Source organism: Eleutherodactylus coqui, chromosome 13, assembly GCF_035609145.1.
Source record: "Eleutherodactylus coqui strain aEleCoq1 chromosome 13, aEleCoq1.hap1, whole genome shotgun sequence".
NCBI lineage: Eukaryota > Metazoa > Chordata > Amphibia > Anura > Eleutherodactylidae > Eleutherodactylus > Eleutherodactylus coqui.
This window is the reverse complement of record NC_089849.1, coordinates 103,779,142-103,794,067: the sequence shown is the minus strand read 5'-3', so window position 1 is coordinate 103,794,067 and position 14,926 is coordinate 103,779,142. Positions and strand designations below refer to the sequence as shown.

The 14,926-nt window shown below is 50.2% G+C and overlaps 1 protein-coding gene across 2 annotated transcripts in view; it reads right to left on the bottom strand.

Annotated features, from left to right (window-relative positions):
- Nucleotides 1-14,231, bottom strand: part of ARSG (arylsulfatase G) — a 71,951-nt gene extending 57,720 nt beyond the window's left edge. For both annotated transcript variants that reach the window (XM_066587835.1, XM_066587836.1), the window contains exons 1-2: nt 14,097-14,231; nt 1,654-1,705 (exon numbers count right to left, since the gene is read on the bottom strand). The gene's annotated coding sequence lies outside the window, so the exon portion shown is untranslated. The remainder of the gene's footprint in view (nt 1-1,653; nt 1,706-14,096) is intronic.
- Between the last annotated feature and the right edge of the window lie 695 nt (nt 14,232-14,926).

Genomic DNA, 14,926 nt, shown 5'->3' with positions numbered 1-14,926 from the left:
TCACCATTACACACTAAATGGGAAACCACTAGGGACACTGACATGGAGAAGGACTTGGTCATTTTAGATAAGTGTAAACTTATCTGGAGCAACCAGTGTCAAGCAGCTGCTGCCAAGGCAAACAGGATCATAGGAGCATCAGAAGAAATCATGAGGCTCATTATGAGAACATTGTTCTTCCTCTTTACAAGTCCCTGGTCAGACCACACATGGAATATTGTGGACAGTTTTGGCCACCGATACTCAAGAAAAACATATCAGAGGTTGAGCGGGTACAAAGATGGACAACTAAAGTAATAAATGGAATGAGCGGACTACACTACCCAGAGAGGCTATCAAAATTGTTTCTTTTATTAAAACAGACAAAAAAAAAAAGCTGAGAGGCGCTCTAATAACTATGTATGAATATATCAGGGGCCAATATAGAGATCTCTCCCAACATCTATTATACCCAGGACTGTAACAAGGGGGCGCTCTAATAACTATGTATGAATATATCAGGGGCCAATATGTATTATACCCAGGACTGTAACAAGGGGACGCTCTAATAACTATGTATAATATACCAGGGGCCAATACACACCTCTCCTATCATCTATCCATACCCAGGACTGTAAGAAGAGGGCACCCTCTACATCTAGAGGAAAGAAGATTTCTGCACAACATAGAAGGGGGTTCTTTACTGTAAGAGCAGTGAGACTATGGAACTCTCCGTCTGGAGACTGTGGTGATGGCGAAATTGATGAAAGAGCCTCGACACCTTTCTTCAGCGATACAATATTACATGTTATATCACTGAGTACTTCAGAAAGGTCGGTGATCCGTGGATTATTGCGAATGCCAGATTAGAGTCAGGAAGGAATTTTTTCCTTAATTGGGGAAAATTGGCTTTTAAGTTTTTCTTGCCTTCCTCTAGATCAACATTGGGGAGGCTTATAGGCTGAAATGGATGGACAGATGTCCTTTTTCGGCCTTACATACTATGTGGCGCAAACACATTGGTGTGAACGCACTCTTAGTACAAGAAGCCTGGGAATGATACTCAGAAGAAAGTTAGCAGCGACAGGATTTTCAGATCAATTGGAGGGGAGATGGGAGGGGTATACATCCCACAGAAGTGCTCTGTTACTAAATTACAAGTATATAATTAAAGTGGTTTTGTAGGCACGGTGCGCTGTCAGTGCCTGGATACACCGAGCTCAGAGTGGCAGCCGCTGCTCTGACCCCGGATACTGGCTGTTGCTCATTAGAATCAAATGGAGCTGCGTTTATAATTGTAGGCTGAGGTCCCATTGGTTTCAATGAAAGCTGCGCCTGCAACTATGAGCACCAACCAGGGGTCGTACCCTGATGCTGCGTGGAGAACCCCTTTAAGTGTGCTTTGGTTTGAAAGTACATATGCATCTGAACATTTTTCTCTACTCATTCCTAACCATTTTCACTATCACTGCTTGCTGCCACTGACTTGAACATTTATTCTTTAAAGCCAGAGGCTGAACACCAGTCTTGGTCTTGTTTGGATTTACTACAGTGGAGTTCAGAAGAGCGATCTGCACTGCGGCCATGTTTCAGGCACACAGGATTATCTCCGTCCAGCACATTCTAAACCCTCCCGACTACGGAGCGACCAGAAGATCCCAACCTCCGACTTACCCCCAATCTTCAGCCGGACCTCATGAAGTGAGGATACTGTGGGAACCGCAGCCTGGAAACAGAGGACAGGAATCACATCAACATCAGAGGGTGCACAGTACATGCAGGCGCCGGTCACTATTATAGGAACCCCCTGAAGATACAAGACTGAAGGTGCCGGTCACTATCATAGGGACCCCTGTGGATACATGACTACAGGTGCCTGTCACTATCATAGGGACCCCTGTGGATACATGACTACAGGTGCCTGTCACTAGCATAGGGACCCCTGTGGATACATGACTACAGGTGCCTGTCACTATCATAGGGACCCCTGTGGATACATGACTACAGGTGCCTGTCACTATCATAGGGACCCCTGTGGATACATGACTACAGGTGCCTGTCACTATCATAGGGACCTCTGTGGATACATGACTACAGGTGCCTGTCACTATCATAGGGACCTCTGTGGATACATGACTACAGGTGCCAGTCACTATCATAGGGACCCCTGTGGATACATGACTACAGGTGCCTGTCACTATTATAGGGACCCCCTGAGGATACATGACTACAGGTGCCTGTCACTATCATAAGGACCCCTGTGGATACATGACTACAGGTGCCTGTCACTATCATAGGGACCCCTGAGAATACATGACTACAGGTGCCTGTCACTATCATAGGGACCCCTGTGGATACATGACTACAGGTGCCTGTCACTATCATAGGGACCCCTGTGGATACATGACTACAGGTGCCTGTCACTATCATAGGGACCCCTGTGGATACATGACTACAGGTGCCTGTCACTATCATAGGGACCCCTGTGGATACATGACTACAGGTGCCTGTCACTATTATAGGGACCCCTGTGGATACATGACTACAGGTGCCTGTCACTATTATAGGGACCCCCTGAAGATACAAAACTGAAGGTGCCGGTCACTATCAATGGGAACCCCTGCTGATACAGGACTACAGGTGCCTGTCACTATTATAGGGCCCTGTGCTGATAAAGGACTACAGCTGCCTGTCACTATTATAGGGACCCCCTGCTGCTACAGGACAGCAGGTGACGGTCACTATTACAGGGACCCCCTGATGATATAGGACTGCAGATGCCTCTCACTATTATAGGGACCCCCTGCTGACACAGGACTACAGGTGCCTGTCACTATTATAGGGACCCCCTGCTGATACAAGACTGCAGGTGCCTGTCACTATTATAGGGGAGCTCTGCTGATAAAGGACTGCAGCTGCTGGTTACTAATATAGGGACCCCCAGCTGACTCAGCACTGCAGATGCCTGTCACTATTATAGGGACCCCTTGAAGACACAGGACTACAGATGTCGGTAACTATTATTGGGACTCCTGCTGACACAGGACTACAGGTGCCTGTGGCTATTATGGGGACCCCTGCTGATAAAGAGCTGCAGGTGCCTGTTACTGTTATTGGGAACCCCTGCTGACACAGCACTGCAGATGCTGGTCACTATTATAGGGACCCCCTGAAGATACAAGACTGATGGTGCAAGTCACTATTATAGGGAGCCCTGCAGATTCAGGACTGCAGGTGCCTGTCACTATTATAGGGACCCCTGTGGATTTATGACTACAGGTGCCTGTCACTATTATAGGGCCCTGTGCTGATAAACGACTACAGGTGCCTGTCCCTATTATAGGGACCCCCTGATGATATAGCACTGCAGATGCTGGTCACTATTATAGGGACCCCGAAGATACAAGACTGATGGTGCAAGTCACTATTATAGGGACCCCTGCGGATTCAGGACTGCAGGTGCCTGTCACTATTATAGGGACCCCTGTGGATTTATGACTACAGGTACCTGTCACTATTATAGGGCCCTGTGCTGATACAGGACAGCAGGTGCCTGTCACTATTATAGGGACCCCCTGCTGATATAGGACTGCAGATGCCTCTCACTATTATAGGGACCCCCTGCTGACACAGGACTACAGGTGCCTGTCACTATTATAGGGACCCCATAGGCATGCAGGACTGCAGGTGCCTGTCACTATTATAGGGACCCCCTGCTGATACAGGACAGCAGGTGCCTGTCACTATTATAGGGACCCCCTGGTGATATAGGACTGCAGATGCCTCTCACTATTATAGGGACCCCCTGCTGACACAGGACTACAGGTGCCTGTCACTATTATAGGGACCTCCTGCGGACCAGGACTGCAGGTGCCTGTCACTATTATAGGGACCCTCTGCTGATACAGGACTGCAGGTGCCGGTCACTATTATAGGGACCTCCTGCGGACCAGGACTGCAGGTGCCTGTCACTATTATAGGGACCCCCTGCTGATACAGGACAGCAGGTGCCTGTCACTATTATAGGGACCCTCTACTGATACAGGACTGCAGGTGCCGGTCACTATTATAGGGACCTCCTGCGGACCAGGACTACAGGTGCCTGTCACTATTATAGGGACCCCCTTCTGATACAGGACAGCAGGTGCCTGTCACTATTATAGGGACCCCCTGGTGATACAGGACTGCAGGTGCCTGTCACTATTATAGGGACCCTCTGCTGACACAGGACTACAGGTGCCTGTCACTATTATAGGGACCTCCTGCGGACCAGGACTGCAGGTGCCTGTCACTATTATAGGGACCCTCTGCTGATACAGGACTACAGGTGCCTGTCACTATTATAGGGACCTGTGCTGATAAAGGACTACAGGTGCCTGTCACTATTATAGGGACCCCATACGGATGCAGGACTGCAGGTGCCTGTCACTATTATAGGGACCCCATGTGGATACAGGACTGCAGGTGCCTGTCACTATTATAGGGACCCTCTGCTGATACAAAACTGAAGGTGCCGGTCACTATCATAGGGACCCCCTGCTGATACAGGACTACAGGTGCCTGTCACTATTATAGGGCCCTGTGCTGATAAAGGACTACAGCTGCCTGTCACTATTATAGGGACCCCCTGCTGCTACAGGACAGCAGGTGCCTGTCACTATTATAGGGACCCCCTGCTGATATAGGACTGCAGATGCCTCTCACTATTATAGGGACCCCCTGCTGACACAGGACTACAGGTTCCTGTCACTAGTATAGGGACCCCATAGGGATGCAGGACTGCAGGTGCCTGTCACTATTATAGGGACCCCTGTGGATTTATGACTACAGGTGCCTGTCACTATTATAGGGCCCTGTGCTGATACAGGACAGCAGGCGCCTGTCACTATTATAGGGACCCCCTGATGATATAGGACTACAGATGCTGGTCACTATTATAGGGACCCCCTGAAGATACAAGACTGATGGTGCAAGTCACTATAATAGGGAACCCTGCGGATTCAGGACTGCAGGTGCCTGTCACTATTATAGGGCCCTGTGCTGATAAAGGACTACAGGTGCCTGTCACTATTATAGGGATGCAGGACTGCAGGTGCCTGTCACTATTATAGGGACCCTCTGCTGATACAGGACTGCAGGTGCCGGTCACTATTACAGGGACCCCCTGATGATATAGGACTGCAGATGCCTCTCACTATTATAGGGACCCCCTGCTGACACAGGACTACAGGTGCCTGTCACTATTATAGGGACCTCCTGCGGACCAGGACTGCAGGTGCCTGTCACTATTATAGGGACCCTCTGCTGATACAGGACTGCAGGTGCCGGTCACTATTACAGGGACCCCTGTGGATTTATGACTACAGGTGCCTGTCACTATTATAGGGCCCTGTGCTGATAAAGGACTACAGGTGCCTCTCACTATTATAGGGACCGCCTGCTGACACAGGACTACAGGTCCCTGTCACTATTATAGGGACCCCATACGGATGCAGGACTGCAGGTGCCTGTCACTATTATAGTGACCCTCTGCTGATACAGGACTACAGGTGCCTGTCACTATTATAGGGCCCTGTGCTGATAAAGGACTAAAGGTGCCTCTCACTATTATAGGGACCGCCTGCTGACACAGGACTACAGGTGCCTGTCACTATTATAGGGACCCCATACGGATGCAGGACTGCAGGTGCCTGTCACTATTATAGGGACCCCCTGTGGATACAGGACTGCAGGTGCCTGTCACTATTATAGGGACCCCCTGCTGATACAGGACTACAGGTGCCTGTCACTATTATAGGGACCCTCTGCTGATACAAGACTGCAGGTGCCTGTCACCATTATAGGGGAGTTCTGCTGATAAAGGACTGCAGCTGCTGGTTACTAATATAGGGACCCCCAGCTGACTCAGCACTGCAGATGCCTGTCACTATTATAGGGACCCCCTGAAGACACAGGACTACAGATGTCGGTAACTATTATTGGGACTCCTGCTGACACAGGACTACAGGTGCCTGTGACTATTAGGGGGACCCCCTGCTGATAAAGAGCTGCAGGTGCCTGTTACTGTTATTGGGAACCCCTGCTGACACAGCACTGCAGATGCTGGTCACTATTATAGGGACCCCCTGAAGATACAAGACTGATGGTGCAAGTCACTATTACAGAGACCCCTGCGGATTCAGGACTGCAGGTGCCTGTCACTATTATAGGGACTCCCTGCTGATAAAGGGCTACAGGTGCCTGACACTAGTATAGGGACCCCTGCTGATACATGACTACAGGTGCTTGTCACTATTATAGGGACCCCATACGAATGCAGGACTGATGGTGCCTGTCACTATTATAGGGACCCCCTGTGGATACAGGACTGCAGGTGCCTCTCACTATTATAGGGACCCCTGCTGATACAGGACTACAGGTGCCTGTCACCATTATAGGGGAGCTCTGCTGATAAAGGACTGCAGCTGCTGGTTACTAATATAGGGACCCCCAGCTGACTCAGCACTGCAGATGCCTGTCACTATTATAGGGACCCCCTGAAGACACAGGACTACAGATGTCGGTAACTATTATTGGGACTCCTGCTGACACAGGACTACAGGTGCCTGTGGCTATTATGGGGACCCCCTGCTGATAAAGAGCTGCAGGTGCCTGTTACTGGGAACCCCTGCTGACACAGCACTGCAGATGCTGGTCACTATTATAGGGACCCCCTGAAGATACAAGACTGATGGTGCAAGTCACTATTATAGGGACCCCTGCGGATTCAGGACTGCAGGTGCCTGTCACTATTATAGGGACTCCCTGCTGATAAAGGGCTACAGGTGCCTGACACTATTATAGGGACCCCTGCTGATACATGACTACAGGTGCTTGTCACTATTATAGGGACCCCCTGCTGATACAGGACTACAGGTGCCTCTCACTATTATAGGGACCCCCTACTGATACAGGACTACAGGTGCCTCTCACTATTATAGGGACCCCTGCTGACAGGACTACAGGTGCCTGACACTATTATATGGACCCTGCTGACAGGACTACAGGTGCCTGTCACTATTATAGGGACCCCTGCGGATTTAGGACTGCAGGTGCCTGTCACTATTATAGGGACTCCCTGCTGATAAAGGGCTACAGGTGCCTGACACTATTATAGGGACCCCTGCTGATACCTGACTACAGGTGCCTGTCACTATTATAGGGACCCCCTGCTGATACAGGACTACAGGTGCCTGTCACTATTATAGAGACCCCCTACTGATACAGGACTACAGGTGGCGGTTACTATTATAGGGACCCCTGCAAATACAGGACTGCAGGTGCCTGTTACTATAATAGTGACTCTCTGCGGATACAGGACTACAGGTGTCTGTCACTATTATAGGGACCCCATGCTGATACAGGACTACAGGTGCCTCTCACTATGGTAGGGGCCCCCTGCTAATACAGGACTACAGGTGCCTGTCACTATTATAGGGACCCCCTGCTGATAGAAGACTACAGGTGCCTGTCACTATTATAGGGACCCACTGTTGATATAGGACTGCAGATGCCTGTCACTATTATTAGGACCCCCAGCTGATACAGGACTACAGGTGCCTGTCACTATTATAGGGACCCCTGCTGATACAGGACTACAGGTGCCTGTCACTATTATAGGGACCCCCTGCTGATAGAGGACTACAGGTGCCGGTCACTATTATAGGGACCCACTGTTGATACAGGACTGCAGATGCCTGTCACTATTATAGGGACCCCCTGCTGATACAAGACTGCAGGTGCCTGTCACTATTATAGGGGAGTTCTGCTGATAAAGGACTGCAGCTGCTGGTTACTAATATAGGGACCCCCAGCTGACTCAGCACTGCAGATGCCTGTCATTATTATAGGGACCCCCTGAAGACACAGGACTACAGATGTCGGTAACTATTATTGGGACCCACTGTTGATATAGGACTGCAGATGCCTGTCACTATTATTAGGACCCCCAGCTGATACAGGACTACAGGTGCCTGTCACTATTATAGGGACCCCTGCTGATACAGGACTACAGGTGCCTTTCACTATTATAGGGACCCCCTGCTGATAGAGGACTACAGGTGCCGGTCACTATTATAGGGACCCACTGTTGATACAGGACTGCAGATGCCTGTCACTATTATAGGGACCCCCTGCTGATACAAGACTGCAGGTGCCTGTCACTATTATAGGGGAGTTCTGCTGATAAAGGACTGCAGCTGCTGGTTACTAATATAGGGACCCCCAGCTGACTCAGCACTGCAGATGCCCGTCATTATTATAGGGACCCCCTGAAGACACAGGACTACAGATGTCGGTAACTATTATTGGGACTCCTGCTGACACAGGACTACAGGTGCCTGTGGCTATTATGGGGACCCCCTGCTGATAAAGAGCTGCAGGTGCCTGTTACTGTTATTGGGAACCCCTGCTGACACAGCACTGCAGATGCTGGTCACTATTATAGGGACCCCCTGAAGATACAAGACTGATGGTGCAAGTCACTATTATAGGGACCCCTGCGGATTCAGGACTGCAGGTGCCTGTCACTATTATAGGAACCCCTGCTGACACAGCACTGCAGATGCTGGTCACTATTATAGGGACCCCCTGAAGATACAAGACTAATGGTGCAAGTCACTATTATAGGGACCCCTGCAGATTCAGGACTGCAGGTGCCTGTCACTATTATAGAGACCCCTGCGGAGTAAGGACTACAGGTGCCTGTCACTATTTTAGGGACTCCCTGCTAATAAAGGACTACAGATGCCTGTCACTATTATAGGGACTCCCTGCTGATAAAGGGCTACAGGTGCCTGTCACTATTATAGGGACTCCCTGCTGATAAAGGGCTACAGGTGCCTGTCACTATTATAGGGACTCCCTGCTGATAAAGGACTACAGTTGCATGTCACTATTATAGGGACCCACTGTTGATATAGGACTGCAGATGCCTGTCAGTATTATAGGGACCCCCAACTGATACAGGACTACAGGTGCCTGTCACTATTATAGGGACCCCTGCTGATACAGGACTACAGGAGCCCGTGACTGTTCTAGAGACCCACTGTTGATACAGGACTGCAGATGCCTGTCACTATTATAGGGACCCCCTGCTGATACAGGAGTACAGATGCCTGTCACTATTGTAGGGACCCCCTGCTAATACAGGCCCACTGGTGCCTGTCACTATTATAGGGACCCCTGCTGATACATGACTACAGGTGCTTGTTACTATTATAGGGACCCCCTGCTGATACAGGAGTACAGATGCCTGTCACTATTGTAGGGACCCCCTGCTAATACAGGCCCACTGGTGCCTGTCACTATTATGGGGACCCCTGCTGATACATGACTACAGGTGCTTGTCACTATTATAGGGACCCCTGCTGACACAGGACTACAGGTGCCTGTCACTATTATATGGACCCTGCTGACAGGACTACAGGTGCCTGTCACTATTATAGGGACCCCCTGCTGATACAGGACTACAGGTGCCTCTCACTATTATAGGGACCCCCTACTGATACAGGACTACAGGTGCTGGTTACTATTATAGGGACCCCTGCAAATAGAGGACTACAGGTGCCTGTCACTATTATAGGGACCCCCTGCTGATACAGGACTACAGGTGCCTCTCACTATTATAGGGACCCCCTGGTGATATAGGACTGCAGATGCCTCTCACTATTATAGGGACCCCCTGCTGACACAGGACTACAGGTGCCTGTCACTATTATAGGGACGTCCTGCAGACCAGGACTGCAGGTGCCTGTCACTATTATAGGGACTCCCTGCTGATAAAGGGCTACAGGTGCCTGACACTATTATAGGGACCCCTGCTGATACATGACTACAGGTGCTTGTCACTATTATAGGGACCCCCTACTGATACAGGACTACAGGTGTCGGTTACTATTATAGGGACCCCTGCTGACAGGACTACAGGTGCCTGACACTATTATATGGACCCTGCTGACAGGACTACAGGTGCCTGTCACTATTATAGGGACCCCCTGCTGATACAGGACTACAGCTGCCTGTCACTATTATAGGGACCCCCTACTGATACAGGACTACAGGTGGCGGTTACTATTATAGGGACCCCTGCAAATACAGGACTGCAGGTGCCTGTTACTATAATAGTGACTCTCTGCGGATACAGGACTACAGGTGTCTGTCACTATTATAGGGACCCCATGCTGATACAGGACTACAGGTGCCTCTCACTATGGTAGGGGCCCCCTGCTAATACAGGACTACAGGTGCCTGTCACTATTATAGGGACCCCCTGCTGATAGAAGACTACAGGTGCCTGTCACTATTATAGGGACCCACTGTTGATATAGGACTGCAGATGCCTGTCACTATTATTAGGACCCCCAGCTGATACAGGACTACAGGTGCCGGTCACTATTATAGGGACCCACTGTTGATACAGGACTGCAGATGCCTGTCACTATTATAGGGACCCCCTGCTGATACAAGACTGCAGGTGCCTGTCACTATTATAGGGGAGTTCTGCTGATAAAGGACTGCAGCTGCTGGTTACTAATATAGGGACCCCCAGCTGACTCAGCACTGCAGATGCCTGTCATTATTATAGGGACCCCCTGAAGACACAGGACTACAGATGTCGGTAACTATTATTGGGACTCCTGCTGACACAGGACTACAGGTGCCTGTGGCTATTATGGGGACCCCCTGCTGATAAAGAGCTGCAGGTGCCTGTTACTGTTATTGGGAACCCCTGCTGACACAGCACTGCAGATGCTGGTCACTATTATAGGGACCCCCTGAAGATACAAGACTGATGGTGCAAGTCACTATTATAGGGACCCCTGCAGATTCAGGACTGCAGGTGCCTGTCACTATTATAGAGACCCCTGCGGAGTAAGGACTACAGGTGCCTGTCACTATTTTAGGGACTCCCTGCTAATAAAGGACTACAGATGCCTGTCACTATTATAGGGACTCCCTGCTGATAAAGGGCTACAGGTGCCTGTCACTATTATAGGGACTCCCTGCTGATAAAGGACTACAGTTGCATGTCACTATTATAGGGACCCACTGTTGATATAGGACTGCAGATGCCTGTCAGTATTATAGGGACCCCCAGCTGATACAGGACTACAGGTGCCTGTCACTATTATAGGGACCCCTGCTGATACAGGACTACAGGAGCCCGTGACTGTTCTAGAGACCCACTGTTGATACAGGACTGCAGATGCCTGTCACTATTATAGGGACCCCCTGCTGATACAGGAGTACAGATGCCTGTCACTATTGTAGGGACCCCCTGCTAATACAGGCCCACTGGTGACTGTCACTATTATGGGGACCCCTGCTGATACATGACTACAGGTGCTTGTCACTATTATAGGGACCCCTGCTGATAAAGAGCTGCAGGTGCCTGTTACTGTTATTGGGAACCCCTGCTGACACAGCACTGCAGATGCTGGTCACTATTATAGGGACCCCCTGAAGATACAAGACTGATGGTGCAAGTCACTATTATAGGGACCCCTGCAGATTCAGGACTGCAGGTGCCTGTCACTATTATAGAGACCCCTGCGGAGTAAGGACTACAGGTGCCTGTCACTATTTTAGGGACTCCCTGCTAATAAAGGACTACAGATGCCTGTCACTATTATAGGGACTCCCTGCTGATAAAGGGCTACAGGTGCCTGTCACTATTATAGGGACTCCCTGCTGATAAAGGACTACAGTTGCATGTCACTATTATAGGGACCCACTGTTGATATAGGACTGCAGATGCCTGTCAGTATTATAGGGACCCCCAGCTGATACAGGACTACAGGTGCCTGTCACTATTATAGGGACCCCTGCTGATACAGGACTACAGGAGCCCGTGACTGTTCTAGAGACCCACTGTTGATACAGGACTGCAGATGCCTGTCACTATTATAGGGACCCCCTGCTGATACAGGAGTACAGATGCCTGTCACTATTGTAGGGACCCCCTGCTAATACAGGCCCACTGGTGACTGTCACTATTATGGGGACCCCTGCTGATACATGACTACAGGTGCTTGTCACTATTATAGGGACCCCTGCTGACACAGGACTACAGGTGCCTGACACTATTATATGGACCCTGCTGACAGGACTACAGGTGCCTGTCACTATTATAGGGACCCCCTGCTGATACAGGACTACAGGTGCCAGTTACTATTATAGGGACCCCTGCAATTACAGGACTGCAGGTGCCTGTCACTATTATAGGGACCCCTGATGATATAGGACTGCTGGTGCCTGCTACCACTATAGAGGTCCTGCTACTACAATTCTGCAGGTGTCCGTTACTACCCTGTTTCCCTGAAAATAAGACATACCCTGAAAATAAGACATAGCATGATTTTCCAGAATTTTTGAGGATGCAAAATGATTTTTCAGGCTTTTTGAGGATGCTTGAAATATAAGCCCTAATCCAAAATTAAGCCCTTCTAACAGTCAATTTAAATAGTGTCCAGGCAGCTATACATGTAAAAAAATTAAACCTTTTTGAACAAAAATTAATATAAGACACTGTCTTATTTTCAGGGAAACACGGGTATTATAGGGGGCTTCAGCTGATAAAGGACTACAAGTGCCTGCTGCCCTTACCATGCATTCACATGTCACTGATTTACTGCAGATTTTGGTGAGGGTCTGCAGCAGACTTCACAGCTTTAATTTGAAATCAACTTAAACGGTGAAATCAGCTGCAGACCCTCACAGAATTCTGTGAACGCCCCCCGAGTGCGCTATGACACGGGACGGAATATTTCGCAACAGTGTTGCAGAATATGTAGCCATCTGGAACATTCAGCACTAAAATCCGTACTAGCAATGTGCGGATTTTGATGCGGAATAAAAAATGGCAGCAGTCCGTCCGCAAACTAACCCCATTCCCTAGCTGCGCCCTGCCTAAAGTAGCAAAAAATACTCTGTTCGCCTGGGGCCCCAGCATGCCAGCTGCCTCCCGGGGCCCCTAGAAAGGGCAAGTACACCCGCACTTGTTATTTTAGGCCGGGCCGAGTCAAGTTGGGCGTTTTGTTGCAATGACAAAACCCCTTTAAGCCTCTGACACGCGGACTGCATACGGACCCGTGTTATTCACCGCGGCAGCACACCGAGACTTCTGTCACACGGAGGATGGCTTCACACGGCAGAGGTTCTCCCGTAAGATTTGTACGTTGCAAAATGCACAAAAATGACCCCCATTCCTTTGAATGGTGTCGTACACACGAGACGCGTTTTCCAGCATCGCATCATAATGCGTGAAAATAATCGCAGCACGTCCCGTCTATAGGCCCTCGCATTGCCCAGTGCTTTCAATGAGGCCTCTGGACTAGAGATGAGCGAACGTGCTCGGCCACGCCCCTTTTTCGCCCGAATACCGCGAATTCCGAGTACTTCCGTACTCGGGTGAAAAAATTTGGGGGGCGCCGTGGCGGCATGGGGGGTAGCAGTGGGGAGTGGGGGGGGAGAGGGAGAGAGAGAGGGCTCCCCCCTGTTCCCCCCGCACCGCCACGCCTCTCTCCGCCCCCCGTAGCCCCCCGAATCTTTTCACCCGAGTACTGAAGTACTCGAAAATGGCGGTACTCGGGTGCGTAAGTACTCGAAACGAGTACGTTCGCTCATCTCTACTCTGGACGCACCACGCCATGTGCCGGATACACGTGGCGCGGCGCGATGTTTCCTCATTAAAAACAATTGGAAGCACTCTGCGACTCAGAATGGCTACTTCCCCCGGGGTGATGCCAGACGGCGGTGATACAAAAACACCTCCCCTTTTGGCGAGCGCAATATTGGGCCGTCTTCCACGAACCGATATTGCAGTCGGCGTGTGAAAAAAACTCGTTGTGTGTCCTAATATTGTCCATATCACAGGCGAGAATTAGGACATGCATGTGACCGTGCGAGCATGTACAGGTGAGCAGTCAGGTGACCCATGTCCATGCAGGTGAAGGGCTACAGGTGCTGCTACTTGTAGTTCTCCCTGACTGTCATGTCTGCCCCCTAGCACACACACTGCTCACTCTACAATGTGGGCTGAGCTCCTGTCTCAGCAATGGCCGCTGCCCGCCACTCACCCGCACTAACAAGCAGTGAGGCCTCAGTGTTTCCTGGAAGCCGCAGCCGACCACTCCCCCTCCCTCCCCGGTTATGTGGAGAGCGGAGCTCCGGGGAGCCGTGATGTCAGCGGAGGGGCGGGCCTCTGTGTGTGAGGGGAGGCCGAGGCTGTGTTACATAGGACTGTATGGGGAGGGCCGGGATGCTTTACGTGGGACTGATAGCCATGAGAGGGCTGATAATGGGGCTCATTCACACGGGCGGCCGACACACCAAAAGCGATATGGATGGAACACGCGTCAATAAGTGCGCATTCACACGGACGATATTTTCGCGCAAGCGCTGTGCGATGCGCACAGAACCCGCGTAAATATGAAGTCCATTCACACAAGTGACACTACGAGGAAAAAAACATGGCAGCACGCGCCGTCTTTGGGTGTCCGGAACACGCCGTCCCTTGTTTTCGACGGGACCTTTGAAGACATCGCATGCCGTGCGATGTGACTGCGAGCGCGCTGCTTCCCACTGAAGCCAATGCTAAACGCTTCCAATCGCGCACGTGAAGATCGCCATTTCACAGAAGCGATACAAACCGATTCATAATAAATATAACCATTTTGCGTTGCCATGAAAAGTCGCACGTTGGCACGCACAATATCAGGCTGAGTTTCTCGGCCCAATATCGCGCTCGCCCGTGTGACTGTAGCCTGCGTTTATTCACATGGGCGAGTTTTCTATCGCAGCGACGCTGTAAGATTGGATAATCGCTGCATGTCTTATTTTTGGGCGATTCCTCGTAATGAATCGCCTGTTCTTATGTATGGGATCTTAAAAAAAAATTGTATCACAT